Source organism: Fukomys damarensis, unplaced genomic scaffold (genome assembly GCF_012274545.1).
Source record: "Fukomys damarensis isolate Sample0158 unplaced genomic scaffold, DMR_v1.0_HiC HiC_scaffold_16, whole genome shotgun sequence".
Taxonomy (NCBI): Eukaryota; Metazoa; Chordata; class Mammalia; order Rodentia; family Bathyergidae; genus Fukomys; species Fukomys damarensis.
Genome location: NW_022900928.1, coordinates 64,439,208 through 64,462,261, shown reverse-complemented (window position 1 = coordinate 64,462,261; position 23,054 = coordinate 64,439,208). Strand labels below are relative to the sequence as shown.

The following is a 23,054-nucleotide window of genomic DNA, read 5'->3' as shown; positions in this document are numbered from 1 at the left end:
GGACAACTATGCTGGGATCAGCTGGTAATGGAATGGGCTAGTTGATACTAGGTGACCTACCAGCCTCCAGAGAGCTAAAATAAAAATGGGATCCTTAATGTCTTTCTTTTCTTTTCCTTTCCTTTTCTTTCTTTTTCTTTTATTTTCTGAGAGAATCTTGCTATGTAGCTCAGGCTGGCCTCAAATTTGTGATCCTCCTGTCTTAGTCTTCCAACAGCTGATGTGTGCCCCCAAGCTGGGATCTCTAATTTCTAAAGAATTGGCCCTAGAAGCTGCAAATAATTATAAAGACAAAATCTTACCGAAGACTACTTAAAATTGTAATAGCTGATATATGGAATATTCCAGAAGAGCAACAGTGAACTTTAAAACTGGCCCTTTCCCAAACATGGATACTCTATTTCTCTGTCTCTCTTTTGGTCTTGATGTTTTAAACGTGTTTTAAATGTTTGTTGGCCTGAATTTCTGCCTGCTGGAGGCCCTTAGCTTTTATCAGGCTTCCATGTACATCAGCCAACTAAAAAACTGGAAGCCTCAGGAATATGGCCAGAGAGAAGGGTGGATGGTACCCTGTTTCTGGCCAGCATACTGCTTGCTGCTAAGTCTGTCTTTCTTTTGACTGTTTTTGGAAATGACCCTGGATTATAAAAGGGCTGCATCTTTTTGCTTCCTCTTTGGAGTTCATTAATCATGGTCTTGAGTCACTTGTTAAATGTACTTTTGTATTTGGAACATGGTAAGGACCTTTTTTAATTTGTTGTATTTCTCCTAGGCTAAAATGGAACAATATTAAGAAGGAAAAAAAAAAAAAAGAAGAAAAAGAAAACAGGAAAGAAGAGCTCAATACTTCCAGGAATATTTGCTGTTTTTCTGAATGAAACTTGATAATGCTATTTAAATGGAATTGTTTTCATTGCTGAGGATTAAGCCTTGAACCTTGTGCAAGTCAGGTAAGTACTCTACCACTATGCTACACCCCAAACCCTGCCAGGAGTTTTAAAAAGTGCTCTATGGTCAGGAGTTAATTTAATATGTCAAGTGGTGTCTAAGATACAGTTTCCTCTACTGAATCCTTCCCATGGGAACCGCTCTCAATTGAGTGAAGTCCCTCTCAAACCCCTGGGAACTCTGTGCTCTGCCCTTCTCTCTATTTCTTTTCTTGTTAAATTTTTTTTGACTATATCAAAATTGATCAAATCAGACATCTTAAAGAACTTTCTAAAAATATTGGTAAAGATTTTATTTAAATTGGCTTTGAAGTTAATGAGCACACCTAAAACTGCATGAACCAATGCAAAATGCTTTGCAAGTTCATGCGACTTGGACAAATCTTTGGTAAATAAGACTAGTTGTAATATTATTCATTTAATAAAACACAGCTGTGTCTCTTGAGCTATCAACTAAAGTAAAACAAAATAAAAACAACAAAAACTCCCTCCCCCTCACTAAACTTTAGTTTTTGCTTTGGAAATGACTGCCTGACATGCTGTAAAAATAGCTAATTGGGAAATAACTTTAGACAATGGCTAGCTTTTCCAAGATCTTAGGAAATTTTCATGAGTAATCTGAACATAATTGTTAAAAATGAGTAAATTAAGCAAGAGGTTTGTGTGATAAGTTTCATAAATGGTCATTATGACAATAATATATTTACTTTCAAAGTTTCCCAAGTCTCTGAAAACTGCATCAAAGAATTCTGCTAATTTAAATTAAATGATGGAAGCTGGGCTCAGTGGCATACACATGAAATCCCAGTACTCAGGAGGCTGAGGCAGGAGTGTGAATTTAAGGCCAGCCAGCTAACATAGTGAGTTCAGCCTGGCTTGGCTACATAGTGAGAGACCTTGTTTCAAAAAAATAAAATTCATTAAAAATCTAGATTATATCTAAATTTAAATATTAATTGCTGAATACTTAAAATATTCAAATATTAATTGTTGAAGTCTATTTCTTTCATCAGGTTTTGCTAGTAGACATGGAGAAATTGTTTTATTTTCAGAGGAAGCAAATACTTTAAAAAGTTTTTAAATGCATATTCATAAAATGTTTGTATGTGACAGTCCAAAATGTCCTATTTCCTAGATTTTCACTGGAAATCAAGGCCACTGCTTTGGTTTGGATGTGATTTGTCCAGCAAAGATTTGTATCCTGGAAGTCCTCTGTGTGATGGTGTGTAGGTGTGGAGCTCTTGAGACATGGGACCTAGCGCAAGGTAATAGGCGATGGGGTCCTGTCCTCTGAATGGATAGATGTTGGTCTTAAGGAATGAACTAACCCTGCAAGACCAAGTTGTTGTAAAAAGAGCAAGACTGGCGCCTCATCACTCTCAACCTTCCTGTATCACACTATGATCTCACCTGTGTGTGCTCCCACCACTGTGATACCATCCACCCAGAGGTCTCACCTCAGACCAAACAGATAGTGCTGCCCAACCTTGGACTTTCAGCCTTCACAACTATGAGCTAAATAAATCTCTTGTTTATAAAGTACCTAGCTTCTGATATTTTGTTAGAGCAACAAAAAATAAAGTAGGACGCTTACTGAGTTAAAACAAATTCTATTCAATGAATGGTAATTAAAATGAGGTAAAAAGGAAAAGTATAGGACAAATAACTGAAATAATATGAAAAAGTTGTAGATGTTTTATGTAAGATAAATATTGTGAAAGGAGTTGTACATGTGCTCAGCTGGCTAAAATTAGAAGGGACTTATATATGTTTTTATAAAAATGGAGCATTAATATAAAAGGTACAGTAATATGGAAGTAGAATTTTTTTCTATTCTATTAAAATAAGGTTTCCTTGGACTATTGATCTGCTCTTAATAGGAAATAGTGAAAAATTTTTCTTTACCTTTTAGGCACCTGTCCTAAAAAACAGATTTTGTGTTTTATTAGGATAATTTCTTATATTTTGTGCTTTTTTAATTAGGTCTTTAAATAAAATGAGTCTTCTCAATGTTAAAAGAGCCACTGTGTTTCTACAACTATGACATTTTTTTCTATATTTGCTTTTAAAATCTTTTGCCAGTTTGATTTTATAATGATCTTTGATCCTATTTTGATCATGTCCTCCCACCCCATTAGTTACATTTTCTTTTTTTTCTTTCTTTCTTTTTCATTGTTTATTGGTACTTTTAAAGTATATAATACAGTTACATTTATCGTTGGGATCTTGTACCTTTACATGACATCTTGATTCTCATTTTTTTCCCCATACCCCTGCCCTCCCTTCACCCCCCTACTACTTACAAAGACTTTGTTTCCATTTTTTCATTTTCTCATATTTTTTCTTTTCCCTTATTTCTTTTCCCCTACCCTTCCCACTTCCCCTACACCTTTAGTCCTTTTCTTCCTATTTCACATTATCAGTTATACAATTTGGATCTTATTTACACTTTTAATTTTTCACACCAGAGAAACTTTTCGGTATTTACGTATGTGTGTCTTATTTATTTCATTGAGTATGGCCTCGATATACATCCATTTTCCCACGAATGACTCTAGTTTCTCATTCTTTATGGCTGAGGAGTATTCCATTTTATAGAAAAACCACATCTTTATCCAGTCTCCAACTGATGGGCAGTTGGGCTTTTTCCAGGTTTTTGCTATTACAAACTGTGCTGCTATAAACATGGGTGGTGATCAAGTGTATTAAGCTCTTGACATTTTTGACAAATGTCCCAATTCTGAATTAAGTCTTTTTTCTAATTCTTGAACTAACTTTGGGATAGTCTAAGAGGGCTTCTAGATGTATATATAAAGAGAAATATTATATCATTTAGGCTTATGTGATACATTAAATTACTTAACATAACAAGAAATGATGTTTAGCCTTTGTATGGATGTGTTATTAATATGTCCAGGAACTATATGAAATTTCTAGAAATCTGATAAGTCATAATCATTGTTATTATGCGAACATGCTGTATGCCATATAAATATTCCAATTTCCTCATCATTACTAGTTGTATGAATTCTCATCAGTTCTTTAACCATGCCATTTTGGAAGTCTTGTCTGTAATTAATTCTTCATTTTTATGCTTTTTTTTTTTTTTGATACCAGGGATTGAACTTGGGTCCTTGTACTTGCAAGGCAGGCCACTGAACCACTGAGCTAAATCCCCGGCCCATTTTTATGCTTTTTTAAAAATCACTTTTTCAAACAAAGTAAATAATAAACAAAATAACCTTAAAGTATTGTGTTTTCGAGGAGCTTCGTGTAAAGGTTGCATGGTAAGTGTAAGTTTCTGATAATTTTAAGATCATACAATTAGACTAGGTAAGAAATTCTAGGATTCTAAAAAATAAACTGCTGTTTTATGAAACTTCTAACAAAGATCAGCAGAAAACAGTTAATTACAAGAAGCTGAATGAACTGATAAGAAAATGAGTTTTTATGACTTTTAAAATTTGAAACATTGCTGATTATTTTAATATTTTACTGTCCAGACTTTAGAAAACACTTTTAAAAGCTATCAATAGTTTTCATCAATTTGGTAAATTATAATTTTGTGAAAAAATTTACTATTTTCCCCAACCCAGTTCTTCCAGAATTGAGAAATATTTGCACATATTCTTGTTTTTAAGACATTATAGTTATTTTCATAAGTCTGTTAAGAATCTTCTCTTGCTATAAGATACAACTGGAATTATTACAAGTGTTACTGAGATTTGCCAGGGGTGCCATATTTGAGGATATGGATAGAATGAATTTATAGGCACCATAGGCAGAGCTTGAAGTCTGCCTTGTTTTGGCCTCCTAGCTTTAAGAAGTTTTTAAAAATTCAATCTGAAATTCTTTATCAAAGTCCTAACAATGCAAACTTACAATGAGCTTACATGGTCAACCACTGTTCTTACTGCACTTAATAAGTAAGTAATCAGGCCATGTTTCATGAGACTAAATTTATTTTTTAATTGAATTAGTCTTGCTCTATCTTTGGTAGAAATGGGAATATAGTAGAGAGAAAAATTATGTTTCAGAAGAAAAGTTATGGTAAATCTGGTATTTATCAGATGTTCATTATTTTTGAGTTTTTATTATCTACCTGTATTCATCTAGTTTCCTGCAATCCAAGTTTTTCAGCTGTAATCACTAAGAACATGAACTGCTGTCTCTGAAGCTCTGTGAGCTAAAGCTGGACAACTCGATATACATTTTAGGGGACAAGTTTCATGCGATATATGAGCCACAGAAAGAGTTCACCAGAACACCTAATGCTATAACCAGAGACATTCAAACTGCAAATCAGGATAAGAAGCTGACAACTGCATGCTGTGGACAGCTTATGCAAGATACCAGAACAAGCTCCCCATTGTAATCAGACTCTACCTCTCAATTTTTTCTTGCTCGTACCTACCTCTTTTGCTTGTCAGAACAATGCTGGAGTTTGAATTTTATAAGCAGTAGCTTTTGTATGTGACTTGATGAAATGACAGACATGCAACTGCTGTTCAAATTGTACTGGTATTGTTCCTTTGTAAGGTAGAGTCAGACCTTTAGACCTACGTGTTCTCATTGCTGCTTTAACTTGGCCCAGCCATAGAACACTATGTAACCTACTAGGTGGATAGAGAGAGAAACTCGTGCAGTTACTGACACTTCTTATTGCATAGGGATGCATAGTTTGGGCATTGTAGAGACTCAGCTGGAAATATTAGCAGTCTACTTGGTTAAATGGGTAGACTCCTCGCCTGGTTCATTGACTGACCTATTTGAACTTAGTTGGTTTAGTTCATTGGGACCCTAGCCAAGGAACATATTCCAATCTCTTGGTATTACCTTTCACATAGTCATAAAAATAATATCACCGGTGTGCTGTATTCTCTTTGAAGTTTTAGATGTTTATATGCTATCTGTCAAATGTCAAATGGTTTGTGTTTAGTTGGACTGATGAAAATTCAAAGAAGTATGTGATTATAAGGACACTCTAACTTGTGAATGATGTGTTGAGACCAGAAACTTAAAATGACAGTAATTGAAGAGTAGTATAGTGCCCTATATTTTGATCACCTTTGAAACAGCCTGATCAAAAGGGAGAAGCTGATACATAAAATGTACAGGAAACTATTGGTTTGGGCTGAGCTCTTGGACTAGGCCTAACTTCCCAAACCATAATGGAGTCCTTCATGCTACAGTTCTGGTCACCTAGCTAAAACTAATTGTTCTGACCTTCCAAGAATCCAGAAAAATCAGAGATAATAGCTAAATCCCCAAATATGTTCTTGCTGGCATGATAAGGGTGTTCCCTTTGCTTGAGCCTTCTCATGTAGAGTGACTTTGAAACAATCTGTTAAGGCTTGTGTCTAGATGTCCCCCAAAGCCTCATGCAGTCGTAGGTGGGGTTTATTGGAGATGGCTGGATCTAGGGTGTATGATAGTGGGATTAAGGGTGTGATGCTGGGATTAAGGGTATGTGATAACTAATTAGTTCACTGTTTGATTTAGCATAGTTCTGGGTGTGGATAATAGAAGGCCCACACTAGGTGTAGGTGGCACCACTCGACAGGTGGATATTCTGGAAGGGATAAAAGGGAGAGGCTTCTGCTGCTTGCTTCTTCTTGTCCCCTGCTGTCCCCTGCCTGTTTGCCATAGACCATTTTTCTTCTGTGATGCCCCTCTGCCATGTCTCCCTGCCTTGGAGTGAGCTGACTATGGACTGGAACCTCTACAAACTATGAGCTGAAATAAACCTTTCCTTCTTTAACTTAGAGTTCACATATAGTATTAGGTATTTTGTCTCAGCAATGAAAGAAGTAACAAAGACCCAGCCGATCTGCTTTTGTTCTATTTTTCTGCTTTCCTCAGCCTTCTCTATAAAACAAATTTCTTTGCCAGCTCTTCAGAATACTCACTATATTTGAAGCAATGAGGCATTTTTTGACTCTAGAATCACAAATAAATCCAGTTAGGATATTTAAACTACATCTATGGTAATTTTGACTTTTGACATACCTGAGAGAGGAATGGCTGGGCTGCATAGTAGGTATGTTTCTAACTTCTTAAGACACAGCCAAACTGTTCACCAAAGTTATTGTCCCACCTGTAGTTTATGAGAGCTCCTTTCTGACAATTTATGGTAAGTTTTTTCATATTAGGAATTCTTCTAATGGATAAGAATTTTATTGTGGTTTTAATTCACATTTCTGTGATGAATGAAGCTGTTGAACTTATTTTTATGCATTTCTTTACCACTCATATACTGTATAAGGTATGATAAAAATATACAGCAAATGCTTCAATAAAATTTTATTACAGTAAAAGACACATTGTTACTGATTGCCATCAAAATGTTCCCCCTTTCTTTAAACGCACTTATCCCATCATTGTTGCCACTTTTTGAAGAAGTTCTGAAAGTCCCCTTTTATGAATAGTATTATGAGTTATGATAAAAAAATATAGTGAATGTTGCTTCTGAGTGCCACCAAACAGAAAGTCAGGCTCATAAAATCATTACAACATGTACATATTCATCTTATTTATTCATTGGATCAGTCATAGTGTGACTTCTGGCTCATCCCCAAAGTCAAAATGACCATGAAGGGTAAACGTTTTGAATTGATTCAGGACATTGAGGCAGTCGTGGAAGCTCAACTAAATATAAGACTACTGGAATTGTTTCAAAAAGGGACAAAAATGATGGGATAAGTGCACTCAAAGTGAGGGGACACACTTTGAAAGGGATTAATATCAATACATCCTTTACTGTAGTAAATTTTTAAAATTTAAGCCTTCACTGTATTTTTTGATCACTCCATGAATGTCTTTTGGTGCTGTGTCTTCAAATCTTCTGCACATTTGAAAAAATATGGGTTTTTTTTTGATGCTTGAATAATTAAAGATTTTTAGTTACCATGGATCCAAGTACTTTACAGAAAGTTTCTGAGTGTTTTTTCCTTATATATGGCTTGCCTTTTCTGACATCAAAGTCTTTTGTTGTTGAGACAGGGTTTCACTATGTAGTCCATAGTGTTATATAGCCCAGGCTAGACTTGAACTTGTGATCCTCTCTTAGCCTCCTGGATTCTAGGATTGTAGGTGTGTGCCACTGTGCCCACCCAATCAACAGTGTCTTTTGAAGAGCAGAATTTTACAATTTTGATGAAGTTTGATTTATTAATTTATTCATCTTTGACTTGTGTTTTTAATACCGTATCTAAGAAATCTTTGTCTAGCTTCAGGTCACAAGGATTTTATGATGTTATCTTCTAGCAGTTTTATTGGTTTAGGTTTCACATTTAGTACTATGACTCATTTTGAGTTATTTTTTATATGGTGGGGTGTATGCAAAAAATTAATTTTTTGAATATGCACATCCAAGTTTTTCAGTATTATTTGTTGAAAAGACTCCATGGTATTTCCTTTATAACTTGTTCAATGTGGAGAAGGAAAAAAAAAGTGAGCTCCAGGCAGCCTAACTCATTCAGAGTCAATCAGGAAAGAGTTTAACAGAGTTTGGCCATCGAGGCATTCAGAGACCTCTGCAGCAGTGATGCAAGGGGACCTGGCCACTTGTTGAGCTGGTGGCAGACCTTTGCCTAATCTGAATGGTACTGGTTTTACAATTACGTAGAATGCAAGAATAGTAAGGTCATGGAGACTTCCACTCAGATTTCAGATGGCCAAGGAGGCCAGATAGTATGCTCCTGAGAGGATAGTGCATGAAGCTGTGAAAATGAAGCTGAAAGTGCAGTTCTGATTCCAGGAAGTTGGAGAAGCCATGAATGCGGAACATCAGAGGAGAGTCACAAGCAGTGAGTGGCACCAACCCTAGAGAGAGGTTATGAGACCTGCAACTGGCAATGCCATAGGGCAGGGCCATCCAACCCCTTTGGAAATCATATTTTGCCACAACTTGCCCCAGGGACAAGAAGCTGTGAGATTTTTATTTTTTCTCTGCTAGGTTTTGGTCTTGCTTTGGTCCCATTCCTTGCTATCCTCCTGTTTATCCCTTTTGGAATGGACATGTTTACCCTGTATCATTGTGTATTGGCAATATGTTCAGCTTTTTAATTTTTACAGGGACTCATATCCAAAAGTTTGCCTTGAATCTCAGAGGAGACTTTGTACTTGAACTTTTAAGCAGGGCTGGAACTGTTAAGACTTTGGCAAATCTTATAGATGGACTAAATGCAAACAAGATGTGCATGAGTTTTTGGAGGCCAAGGGTTTAGTGTTAATGATTAAAATGGCTTCCAAAGTCTTATGTGTTCAGAGGTAGGCTTTCAGAAAGTAACTAAATTATGGCAGAAGGATAGGTGAGTTGCTGTTAGGGGTGAAAACTAGTAGAAGGTAGGTTACTGGTGGTGTGACCTGCAAGGGTGTATCTCCCTCCATGCTCACCTTTATGCTTCCTGGTTGCCATGATAAGAGCAGCTTTCTTCCACCATTCTATTTCTTCCTTGGAGCTAGCTAAGACTATAACCACGAGCCAAAACAAACCTATTGTTTTATGAGCTGTGAGTGTTGGGCATTTTGTCCAGGTGATGAGAAAGTGACTAAGACAACATCTGAAAGTCAATCCTCTAAGTCTCTGTTACGGGGAGCTTCAGGGTTCTTTTACACAGGCATTAATAGTCATCATGCCTTTTTACAGAGTGTATATTTCTTTTCAGCAGGAGTTATTATGTTCTTGTAAATGACAGGACAAAACCAAACTATAAAAACAAAGACAAACTAATTTTTCCTTTAGAGGTAAGTTGCTTCTCCAAACTTTCTCAGTCCAAGGGATTAATGGCCACCCACTCTTCTCTTCAGCCCAGATGGGTAGATAAAGTATACAGATGCTGGCCCCAAGAAATCAAAATCCAGTTTTGCATCAATAGGGAAGGAAGGGAGAGCAAAACATCTTGAAAAGATGAAACAAGACTGTATTTTCTCTTCCCTCTTTCCCTCACTATAAAAGCCCTTTGCACACTTGGACACAGTGAGGTGATGATTTGTGTCAATATGAGGCCCCTCCATCTCTGTGGAGCTGCCTTTGGATAAGCTATTTTTCCTTTCACCAAAAAGTACATGGCTTCCATTGTGTAGGAGCAGTAAGCAAATGAACCTGAGTATAAGGACCTGATAAGGCAGTAACATTCTGAGTGGGGAATTTTGAACTTTTGATGTTGAAAGATCATGACCCAATAAGGGGCTTGTAGTTATCCATTTTTGAAAAGCCAGTTTCAAACCATCCTTGAGTGGATTTTGAAGTATTTTCCGAAAAATAACCTAAGCACTTTGTTATCTAAGGAATTTATGTCCAGGCCTTAGCAGATTTCAAGATTAACAAGAGAAGAATACACAAATTTCTTTTCATGATTGCATATAAAACGTGACTCAGGAGTCTTTTGAAATGAAAAGCCACACAAACAGAGAAACATATGTTCTTTTGCTTTTACATGGTGATGACTGGTCATTATAGGCAGAAGTAGGATTGGATACAGGTGTGTTCAGAGCAGGACCCAGAGATGTGATAGGCAGATTAGGGCAAAGGCCTGGTAAACTAAAGCCAAGGACCTAAATAAAGTGAGGTAAGCCTTAGGAAATTGGAACACAAAGGACAAAGGAAATCTACTTTCCTTATGACAAGAATTCTAGCAACAGCACAACTGCATACCTTCATTTTTGTCTGTTACATTTGAAAACAGCACTCACCAATGACAAGCTGCCCCTCCTAGATTTAGGAACTTCTTTGGTGTCCTTTCATGGAGCCCCCCAGTTTGCAAAGGCTTTTCTTTGTTCTTTCTAATAAACCACACCTGGCTTGTTTCCTACCTCTGGCCTGTTGGCATCATTCTTTGTCATTTTCATGACAAGAGTACCGAGAGAGAAAACTGATTACATTGTGATCTAATGCAAATAGTGACTGGTTGCAGGGGGCATTTGGCAAGCCCTGTTTACTCTGCTGTGTCCCTATGACTTCAGAGAGAAGGGACATCCTTTTCCACCATTATGGAGAGGGCACTGCTGCAATGAAGGTCTTGTGGACATATCTGAAGGAAAGATCAGCTAAGTTTTATGGGTGTTTAAAGGAAGAAGGAGCAAGGAGAAAGTGAGAGTGACCTTTCAATTTTTGCTGTATTCTCAATTGCCAGGGTGGCTGTTTTGAGATGGCATGTCTTGAACTCCATCATTAAAAATTAGGAGTCCATATATACATGTGGATTCTTATATTTTTATGTAGTCTTTCAAGTATCAAATAAATCATATTTTAAGTTGCACATTGTAGACATTCTAAGATTATTTTTAAAAGTTCTAGTCAATGAATGTTCATAAATAAACGTAATACACTTACCTGTCAACTATTTGTGTCAATGTTTATAAAGGCACAATTGCTTGCTTTTATTAATACTTTGGCTGGAATGAGTCATGAAAACCACACCTAGCTGAGCCTTGGGGAAACTTACTTCAGCATTTTATAAATGCTGCACAGTAAAATTTTGGTATTAAACTCAGTGCCTTTCCAATTCCTTTAACCCTCTCACTTCTCTGCCTCACAATATGAGCTGTAGCAAGGGATTTCTTCACACATTTCCCTTAGGGTAGGGACCATACAGAGAGAACAAAGGGTCACTTTCCTGGCTTTTGAGCTCTTAAGTAGCCTTTTGTAAATCTATTGTAGAGGCAATAGTATTGAGAGCCACAGATTTCAATTCTAAGAGCAAGGTGCTTGAGAGAAAAAAAAGGGGTATTTTTGAATTTCAAAAGCTAGGCTTTAAATATCAAAAGCTAAAGCCAGAGGACTCAGAGCACAGATTTTATATTGTAAACTAGAATGAGGAGAAGAACAGTCTCTTTCTCAGTGCCCAAAGAGATAAGATTTCAGTCAAGTAGGGAGGAAGAAGGGAGGAAGATTGAACTTGATTCAAATTTTAACTGGTGAGTTTCTGGAAGGGGTTTAGGGATTCGTTCCTCTGGGCCATAGGTACAGTATTGACAGAAGCTCAGAAAGCCTGTTAGGCAGGGTCATTAAGGAGAAGGCTGTTACTTGACCAGCCAGAGTTCAGCCTTGTGTTTAGCAGGACTATCCCTAAATTCTGTGGCTTTTGTAAGTTAAAGGTGTCTAAGATTGATGGATTCACCACAGCCTCTTGGAATCCTTACTCCACAGTACCAGGTGGTGAAAGGGTCATGGTTTCAGCACTTCTGAGAAGGGATTGAGAGTGGCCTTGAGGTCTGTGGCCTGAAAGAGGCATTATTATTGGGGTAAGAAGAATGTAGATTCTGACAAAAGGATGCAATTGCTGGGTTGCAGGGGAGGAGAAGAATTTTGTCCCTCTTGCCATATGCAAGCAACTCAAAGCCAGGAGGAATCTGCTGGAGTTAGGAAAAAGATTTGTCACAAAAATCTAATGAAGAATTGTGATTATTGCTGAACATTCCGCATCCCAGAAGGGAACTGTATTTATGACTAATAGTGCTATTAATATTTCCTATTTAGAGAGCTTCTTGACAGGTGGGACTGAGATAGGAGATTAGGGTATAGCAAAGCTGTCTGCGGAAGTAGGTGTGACCTGTTAATTGTAAAATCTCAGGACATATTACAGAAGAGTTTCCAAAGCCCTATGTGTGGACTTCTAGAGATAATTTCAGCAGGTTTTTCACAGGATGGCTTAGACCTGATCTCAGTCTGAGGAATGGGTGATACAAAAAGGATAGCTGCCTTTGAGTTTTTGTCACTGTATTCACTCTTGCATAGTGGCCCACTCTGAAGTGTAGGGCATACTTCTTTTCCTACTTTTACTTGGCCCAAAGTTGCTCTGCAAAGCCTGTTTATTTTCCTTGATTAATAAAACTTCTGCTACCATTTGCACTTGTCTTGACCAATTCTTTGATCAAGATAGAAAGAACCTAGAAACCACCGCCACAAAACTCCAGCATCCCAAAACTCAGTAACGTATTTGATGAACCAGACAGGAGAGCAGATGATGCCCTTTGAGCACTTTTATTTTCTCTCTCTTTCCTAGGTTGGGGAACCTGGGAGACTTCTCATGGCGTGGGTAACTCTTTCCTGTGTTTCCCAGCATGTGGCATAAAGAGAGAATGCATGGCCTCTGTGTTTTTCTCAGCCAGTAAAAGACCCACAGGTCTACCCCAAGTTTATCTGCCCTTTTCATGCTGCTTTTCCTTGTTTTTGGTCACTCATTGCAGAAAAAGAAAAGCCAGAGCATGTTAACCAAGTTTCAAACAGATCTTTCAGGTAGGATGAGTGCAACTTAGCATTTAGTATACATTTTGACCTCATGTTTCTCTTCTCCGTGATACTTTACTCAGCTTTCTCATTCATTTGGGGAGAAATAGCTGTTGGTAACTTGGTAGCCTGCCTGAGTAGCCACCTACTTCAGTTTACTAACTTTTGTGCTCAAATTCTCACCTATGCTTTCCTTAGATGGACGCCCCCCTCAGGGCATAGTTTCATCCTATGTGGTTCCATTTTGGTTTGTTATATGAATCAGCTATGTGGTTTCCACCATGTTTGATTTCAAGTGACTCAATTGTTACTGGAATATCTCACTCTTGTAGATAGGAGCTAAACCTCTGATTTTAGAGAACATGTGGGCTTCTTCCCTCTTTTGAATTAGGCTAGAGCCCCTCCTTCTAGCAAAATGCAGGTAATTTAGAAACATATGCTTGATGGCCTAAGCAGAACAAAAGAACAACCAGCAAAGCTTAACTGTGAAGCAAAGGAGAGCCATCCTTGTTCTTAGGATTTTTAGAGGTTTTTTTCTTAAAAAAAAAAAAAATAAAGAGGTTTCCATTTCTACTGATTTAAAGTACCAAAGTTTTTATTGGAGTAAATGCAAGGGGTACTGTTTCTCAGGTGGCTCTAACCTACTTAAGTAGAGTCATCAATTAGCTTAATATGGCTAAGGGAGTCTCAGCGGGGAGAGAGTTCACCCTGATCTCATGGGAGTTTTAAAGTACTAGGTAGAGCCATCAATCCCCTCTCTGTAACAAGTTAGTGGGTTCCAGAATGGAGACAAAAACCCTCAGAAGGCTTTCCTCTATGCTTCTATGAAAGACAGGGGCACCATCCTAGCTTTGGACAGAGACATCTGTCTAGTGAATACTTGAATCTCACAAGGGATGCTTTGTGAGCTCATTGGATCTTCTCCTTCTGCATGGGGTGCCATTTGAAGGACCCAGGACCTAGTGTAAGACTCAAAGTCTCACTTCCACTCCACGGAGCGTGAACAGCTAAAAGGCCTCCACGATGCTGAGTCCTATAGCCCAGCAATGGCTCCGGAAGCAAAACCCAGGGCCTTACTTCCGAAAACCATGAACAGCCAAAAGGGCCTCCACGATGCTGGAACCTATAGCTCAGCAAGGCTCCGGGAGCTCGACGGAGGAATGAGAGTCACCCAGGAAGGAACACACCAGGCTAGATGGTAAACAGACCTTTATTAGTCTGGCCAGATAGCACTCTCAGCCAAGTGGCTGGCTCAGAGAGGTGCCAGCTCAGGGGCTGAGGTCCTTTTTATAGGGAGGTAAAAGGGGGGTTAACATTTTAAGCTTGCAGGCAGGGGACAAAGGTCTGCTCACTTGAGCTGGTGGTCAGCAGCCACGTACTGGGCAGTCACACATTGATGATTAACGGATACCTATAGGATGGCTCAAAGGCCACCAAGACATTCAGGATGAGCATACAGTTTGACAATTAACTTGGGGTCTCTATGTATCTCACAGTCTAGAATCACTAACTTACATGTTAATCAGGATCCAGACTTTAAACAGTACAAGATTGCCTTGCATTCCTAAGCCAGGGTTTGATCAAAGGTCGGGGCTATGGCTATGATGGGAGGGGGTTAAAGCACTGTCTCCTAGCCCCTTTGTCATTTAGCATGGGCTTGTAATTTGGGTCTTACACTAGTTGTCTCTTTCTATAGGCCCCAAGATGAGCCATGGGAAAACATATGAATTATGTCCCACAGATTTCACTTGGCAGTTAAACTGTTTTTGCTTAAAATGTATAAGGTGGGGTGAAATCCCTTATGTTCAGATTTTTGTGATAATTTATCTCAAAAAAAGCCCACAAACTATGGTTCTTGGGGTTGTCCCCCAGGGCAGAGAGATATCTTTGATGATCTTGTCCTTGGATCCCCATCTGTCTCTCATGGAGGTATAAGTATCTCCCATCTTTTTGATGAAACTTCACGTGGGACTCTAGACCTCTGTGACCCAATTGCTGGACATGGCCTTTTCTGTGTTCAACAGTCAGAAACTAGAGTGGGGGTCAAAAGAGAAAAGCTGGAATTACAGCTGTTGCAAATGGCAATGCTTTAGACTCATCCAAATCATCTAAAGGGAAACCCAAAGACAAGTGAAGCTCCTATTTTAAGTACAAGAAGTCTGGACACTGCCTGTGACTGCATGAGGCCACTGCCTGGGCCCTGCTCTGAATGTGAGACAGCCAAAATTCCTGACTCATAGCACTTGGATGTTTGACTGTTCTTACTCCAAGAGAGGGGCTAATCCAGCCAAAACCCTCATCTCCTGCTCTGTAGAGGCCTAAGGGAACCTACAATAACCCTCTCCAAGGATATTACCACCTGCTATAAGGAAGTCTGAGTAATGCTGGATGTTATGGGTGAGCCAATTCAATTACTTCATTCTGTTTTAACTTACTTCTCCTGAAAACTTTCCTCTAGATCTCTAGCTGTAGGAACCAGCTAACAAGCTGAGCTCAAACCTGATCAAGGGGTGAAAAGGAAGAAAAGTAAAGAGACACAGAAACAAGTTAAAATCTTGGGGACAGGTGACTCATGTCTCCCTTCGACATAGGGCCCCAAATGACTGGCACACCTTGGCTTTATTCACTCAGACATAGGCATGAGCAATTAGAGTTCCACAGGATTCATCTGTCTCCCACCTTCCATGGTCACAAAATGCTTCTCTGGGTAAACAATTTAATCTCAGGTGTTTTTACTTTTCCCTGCACTATATTAGTATGTTTGCATGCTCTCTTTTCAGTGCTCATTGAGAAGGCCAATTAGGCTTCATTCTTCCCATCTGACCTCCATATATAACCACAGTTGGCGCCAAGAGGCCTCATAGTTGAAGATTCTTCACTACTGCTCTAACATGTCAATTTGAAGGCCAAATGTTTACCATGAGTTCCTAATTGCCCCATAGTGTCCTATTCCCTCACTAGGAAGAGATTTCCTAATTGGTAGGGGGGGTGAAATTCTAAAATTGCAGCAAAGGCCAATCAGATTTTACCTTTTGGGACTACATCAGGTCTTCCTGAGTGAATTAGCCAATAGATGGATCCTGCTGCGTGATATAATGGAATACCTGATTTAAGGAAACCCTTCTTCCTCCACATGTCAGAAAAGAAAGGAATTGCTTTGTCTTGACCCAAGGGCTAGGACAAGAACTCTGCCCAGGGGCATACTTTTCAAAAAGTTAGATGGAGTGGCTGCTGGATGGCCATCTTGCCTGTTACCATAGCATCTACAGCTATGCTATTTGGTTTAGTAATCTAACATAGGCAGGAGCAATTAATATGAGCAAAAAGTATGTTTGTTTAGTAATCTGACTTCCTATAAGGTCAGAGGGATTATTGAGACCAAAAATTACTTGTGGTTAACAGGGGAATGGCTTGTCAAGTATCAGGCCATGGTCTTAGACTCTTAATCCTGCCTTCCTGGTGCCTACAGGGCCAGAAGTTAGCCACTCATGTAAATAAGTGATTTCCCAGACCTATGCACGAAGGCATACATTGATCGCCTGACCCTTGAAGACTCTATAAAGAGGTGTGGTTTACTCATGAAAGTAGCTTTGTAGAAGCTTTGTAGAGCTTAGTAGAAGGATATAAAATACAGATTGTTGTTAGTTCATAACAGGTCATTGAGGCCAATTTGCCCTAGGGACATCTGCTCAAAAGCAAAGCCCATAGTTCTTATTTGGGCATCAATATTAGGAAAAGACAAAAAGCTATATATCTGTGTAGACTACAAATATACTTTTCTGGTGCTACATGCTCATGCAGCAATCTGGGAAGAAGAAGCTTGCTGGCCAATAAACATCTGTAAAGACAAGCAGGAAATTCAACAACTACTGGAGGCAATCCATCTTCCCAAGAAAGTCACAGTCATCATTGTAAGGGATCCCAAAGAGATGTCTAAAGTCTCTTTGGGAAATCAAAAGGCTGACCCTAGCCTTATTCTCAGTTCCTGTGGAACCATTCTGGTCCTTCCTCAAGGGATGCAGTGACAAGCTATAAAAATCCTGTGTGGGAAATGGTTACTAGAAGTTTCACAGGGCTGAGAAGAAACTATTCCTGAGAAACTATTCTTGGAGGACCTGAGGATCCTCTTTAGAAAGCAAATATTGATCCAGGTTCAGATAAGTAGAGTCACTAACAACCCTAGTTCACCACAGTTTAAATGGGCACCTGTACTGAGGCTCTCATTTTCAATTAAATCCATTATGTGGGTAATCTTGCTAAGGCTTATGGCTGTCAGGCTCTTGATAATTTATCTAACCTCACTCTTTGCCATAGTTTATCCTGCACAAGAAGAGTGGAAATCTAACCTCTTCATATTTGGGTTCCATATCCTCCACATAATAGCAAAGTTACTTTTTTTCTACTATTGTTCATTGTCTTCTAATAAGTTTTCTTTCTTCATCCCAGCCAGTGAGCCACAACACCCAAGGTAGTTGGAGAGCATATACTTCCCAGTAAGTAGGGTCTACAGGCCCTTACACCCAGAAGAAGCTATAGAAGACAGAGACTTCCACTCTGTCAGCACCCTATAAAGAATTAAGAGGATATGTTTCTCTCAGGAGAAAATGAGATAGGAGACTAGGGCATGGCAAAGCTGTTTGGGGAAGTAGGTGTGACCTGTTAATTATAAAATCCCAGGATATATTACAGAATAGTTTCCAAAGCCCTGCATGTGGACTGCTAGAGAGAACTTGAGCAGGTTTTTGTTAGGATGGCCTAGACTTGATGTCAGTCCGAGGAGTGGGTGATGCCAAAAGGGTAGTTGCCATTGAGTTTTTGCCATTGTATTCACTCTTGCATAGTGGTCCACCCTCAAGCTGTAGGTTGTAGTTCTTTTCCTACTTTTACCTGGCCAAAAGTGGCTCTTCAGAGCCTCTTTCTTTTTTCTATAATTAATAAAACCTTGCTATTGTTTGCATTTGTCTTGACCAATTCCTTGCTCAGGAGAGAAAGAACCTAAAAACTGCCTCCAGAAGGAGATACCAGTACTCCAAAACCTGGTAGCAGGACTAGGAGTTGATCCCCTCAGCCACTTGAAGTGGCAAAGTGGGGTCTGGGAAATGTCAGAGCCCCTATGGCAGTTCCTTCAACCTTGGGTAGCCTTTCCTATTTGTCTCGGTATACTATATTATTATCACTTTCTCTTTATGCTTTAAGATTTTTGTAGAAAGAATGTCAGGGAGCTACTTCCTTAGTTTTCTACTGATACTTAACAAATTAGCACAAACTTCGTGGCCTAAAACGATATTCAGTTAAGCATAGCTTTGCCTGTTGTTTTGCTTAGGGTCTTACAAGACTGACATTAAGGTGTTTTCCAGTCTGTGTTCTTATCTGGAACTCAGGGTCTTTTTCCCAGACCCTGTTGAGAGTGCAGTTTCTTGTGGTTATAGGAATGACATATTCTTGCTGGCAGCCAGCCCACAGTCCTGCTTAGCTCCTAGAATCTACCTTCAAGTCCTACTTATGTGACTCTCACAATGTGATAGTTTATTTCTCCAAAACTCACACAAAAATCAATATTTGGTATGCTTGCTATGAAGGAGTCTTATGTAATGTCATTAATGAATTAAAGTTCAGGCTGCTCACCACTTGAAGGCCAATATTCAGGAGTCGAGGGTTGGTTAGGAGGAATCAGGTTTATTTAAGGGCTGACATCTTGAGAAAATGGAAGGCCTATTGACCTCAGAGCTCCATCTTCAGTAACTCAGGGTCACAAAATGCTTTTATAGGGAGAAAAAAGAGGTCTAGTGAGACAATGGTCTTGAAGACTGTGTGCTAAGGGTGGTTTTCATCATCCATGGTTATGTCTTCTTCCCCTCCCCTTCAAGAACATTGCAATTGACCTCAACCTCCTGAGGATAGTTCCTATATTTAAAAAAACAAACAAATATTACTTTTCTGCAAGTTAAGCCTCACAGCAATTTACTAGCCTTGTGTTAATTGATTCATAGAACTAAAGACTAAGGTGTTACAAAGGTCACCAGATGTTCTGCATTCAATCTAAAGAAAGATTATTTAGCAATTAATGTCTCAGCTATTTAGGTGGGGCTTCTCTTTAGGATTCAGAATGATCTACAAATGGGAGAGTATGAGGGGATGTAATCCTTGAGAAAGCAGTAAGGAGGGGACCCAAACCTGAGGGAAAGTAAATGGAGGGTGAAGCAAAAGCAAACTGTCAAGTAATTCCTTACAAAGGAGCCACCCTGTTATAATATAACATACAGGGAGTGATAATTCATCATATTTAACAGGTCTTGCCCACACTCCAGGTAGGGGACTATCCAGAGTATGTACAGCATGAGACAGAATCTTGGTGGGCTTCTTTAGAACTCTACGCTCTACCTTTTGGTGTCATAAGCTGTTGCACATACCCAGACCAAAATTATAACCACAGGCAAAGGAAAATCTTCACAGCTGAGTATATTACCAAGAGACACAGGATATAAAAGTAAACTATCTTACAATTATATCCCATGAATTATTCTTGTTCAGTTATCCACCTACATGCAGCCTTACTATTTTAATTTGAGAATGGTTTTTATGAGATTTCTGGAGCCCAGTGATCCTATGAAAACAATGGGGACTCCAGAATTTCTCTGTGGGATGGACCTCAAGGAGGAGATTTGAGAGGAACAGAGAATTTTTCTTGGCATGCCTTTGGAGATCACTGCAAGGGCAGGTGTTAAAGCAACTCTAAAACACCTTTTGTATTCTTGACCAGTGAATGTATTGGCTAAACTTTGTTTCTTATACGTCTAACCCTTCTATATGCATTGAGTTCTGGATATCTTGGAATATGACATCACTGAGGCAGACACAACAACATAATCAAAATATATCTCAATGTTCAGCCCTAACCTATGGCTTCAAGTTCGAGATCTGTTTACTTTTGGTGGGCTGTGTGACTTAGAATACATCAGTTTCCTTTTCTAAGTCTATGTAAAACGAGGGGGAAGAGGACAAAATATTCTTTAAGAATCTTTACAGTCTTCTTTTTACAGTCTTCTTCATGTCATTGATTTCAAGGACATCCTAGATTTCTCAAAGATCTAAAACATTCAGAAATAAGAGGTTCTCCAGACTATCCAGGCATTCTGAGGAGCACCATCTCTAGACAAGTCAATATATGCCTTAACAAAGGAAGACTGGATTCTACTGTTTATGAATGTCTCTACAAAAAGATACCATGGTTTCTTCTAATCTACTTAGGGGTTCATTATCATTCACTGAACTTTTACTGTCAATAGGTTCATGGGTTCTGTAGACTCTCTCTAGGGATTTCTTTCAGGTTCTTAGTGTCCTGAACAAAGAATTGGACACAACATGCAAAAAAGTTAGTGAGGATCTACATTTATTAAAGATAGGAAGAGGTATGTTCTGCAGAGTGAGAGCAGGCCACTGAGAAGGCTCACAGTGGCTCACAGAAGGCTCACAGAAGGCTATGAGGTTAATGACAGACATATTTTGTACCCCCTATTCTTCAGTCCAATGTCAGATCTAGGCCATCCTATCAAAAACCCGTTTTATTCTATACCAGAAGAATTGAAAGTAGCGCTTTCTGATTAGTCCCAGGTTCAGGGCATGAGAGATGTTTTTTACATATGTGACCTGGATCTCTGTGATTGACAGGTTACTCTCATTTGCCCGGCCAGTTGGCCATACCCAAGTCTCCTGCCTCACTATTCCGAGGATGATTTCCTATAATCCCTGCAAAGCCACTTTGCCATACATGATACTGTCACATTACATAAATTTTAGCACTATCTAAATTGATAGGTGGCAATGCAATAAAAGTGGTAGCTGTCCAAGTGTCTAGTGAAGCTTAAAAAAAGGAGACTAATAAAGACAAAATTCTTTGAATAAACATTCCCTGAGCATCTTTTATATAAATAATGATAGCTTAGAGCCTGATAAGTATTAATATAAATACAAAGGAGCTTCTAATCTCAGAGAAGAGTGGAACAGAGCAGTTGAATGAATGTACAGGTGTCCCAGACCTATTAACTCCATAGACAGGAATATGCTTATCAACTGCCACCCATTCTGAAATGTATGGGAGGTGGTGGTCCCCAGCTGGGCACAGGACTGGGTCCTTGGTGAGCCACTTTCATTTTGTGATGAGCCCTTTCATGTGTCTACTTGTTAGGATTCCAGTTATTCCATCAAACACTAATCAAAGTGTTGCTGTGAAGTTATTTTGTAGATATGATTAAAATCCATAATCAGATGATTATAAATTAAAGAAATTATTTTACATAATCTTGGTAGGCCCGATTCAATCAATCAGAAATCTTAAAGACAGGGTAGAGTCTTTCCTGAGTTAAGAAGAACTTTTACTACATGCCAAATGCAGCTTTAGCCCATTGCTAAGAACCCTGGCCTCCCCTCCTTGGTAGTCTGTACTATGGATTTTGGACTTGTCTAGCCAGACTTCATATTCCTGTAGGCCACTTCTTTGTAACAAATCTTTTACTGTATGGTAGGTCCTATGGATATCATACTTGCATAAGTAGACTTTTAAATAATTCCTTGTGGTAAACCTCTTAATAAGTGCCTCCTATTGGCTTGGCTTCTCTTGTTGAACCCTAATTTAGATTTTGATACCAGAAGTATAATGAATGTATTTGCATTTTGTTTGTAGGGTCAAAATACATCCTTGGGCTCTCTTGAAAGATACCTACATTTCAGGCTGGGGATTTAGCTCAGTGGTTCTGCCACCTGCCTTGCAAGTACCAGGTCCTGAGTTCGTTCCCCAGTACAAAAAAAAAAAAATGGGCCGGGGATTTAGCTTAGCGGTTCAGTGGCTTGCCTTGCAAGTGCAAGGACCCGAGTTTGATCCCCTGTGCCTAAATAAATAAATAAATAAAAATCTACATTTCAATCTCTGAGAATATGTTCCCTTAAGTGGCAAAGGGGAATTAAGGTGGCACAAGGAATTAAGGCTGCTCATCAGCTGACTGAAATAAAGACATTGTCTTGGATTCTTCAGGTGAATCCAATGTAATTACAAAGCGCTTCAAGGTTAAACAAGTGGACAGAGAAGGAGAACCAGACAGATGATGGTGAGAGTGACATGGCCCAGTGTTGCTGGCTTTGAAGAAACCAAGGCAAGTGGAGCCTTTAGAACCTGAAGAGACTAGGGAATGTGTTGTCCTCTAGAACTTCCAAAAAGGAATGAAACAAAGCTAATGTCTTCATTTTAGTCCAGTAAAATCCATGTTTAATTTTTGCCATCTAGAACTATGGGATAATTTATATGTGTTATTTTAAGCCACTGAATTTGCAATAATGTGCTATAGCAGTCATATAAAATAATGCAAACACTAATCTCTATCTCTTTCAGCAGTGGCTCATCAACTGCTGGGCATACGATGGGGACAGAGGATTTGTTCCTTCCCTGCTTACTAGGTGAGCTGGTCTACCTTACACCTTCGTCTCGCTGTGCCCTGCCAGCTTGCTGCCCATGGTCCTCAGTGCAGCCCGCAGCCCTTGGAACGGCCCCACCCCATCCCTGCAGCAGACGGTGAGTCTGGAAAAGACTCAGAGTTTGGAGTCTGTCTAAGAGCCTCATCCTATTCTTTGCTCTCCCCTACCATGGTTTCCACACCAGATGCACTGTCTATTTATAGGCTACTGATGCCCAGAAGACATTTAAGAGAAATTATACAATGCTGCCTTTATAAGATTTTTTTTAGAAAGAGTTTCATTCTCTCTCCAAGCTTATGAGTCCACGGGGATATCTGAGCTTTATAACCTTGCATTATTATCTTGTCAGTTGGTTAACTGAAGGAAATATTTTCTCAGCTTCACTCTCTTCCTCTTTCAGAAGAATGCGT

The 23,054-nt window shown here is 39.1% G+C and overlaps 1 long non-coding RNA gene across 1 annotated transcript; it reads left to right on the top strand.

Annotated features, from left to right (window-relative positions):
- The first annotated feature begins 870 nt into the window (after window positions 1-870).
- On the top strand, window positions 871-22,735 carry LOC104865727. Its single transcript, XR_781250.3, has 3 exons — window positions 871-950; window positions 2,083-2,212; window positions 22,562-22,735. It is a non-coding gene; the product is annotated as an uncharacterized LOC104865727 (long non-coding RNA).
- Window positions 22,736-23,054: the final 319 nt, after the last annotated feature.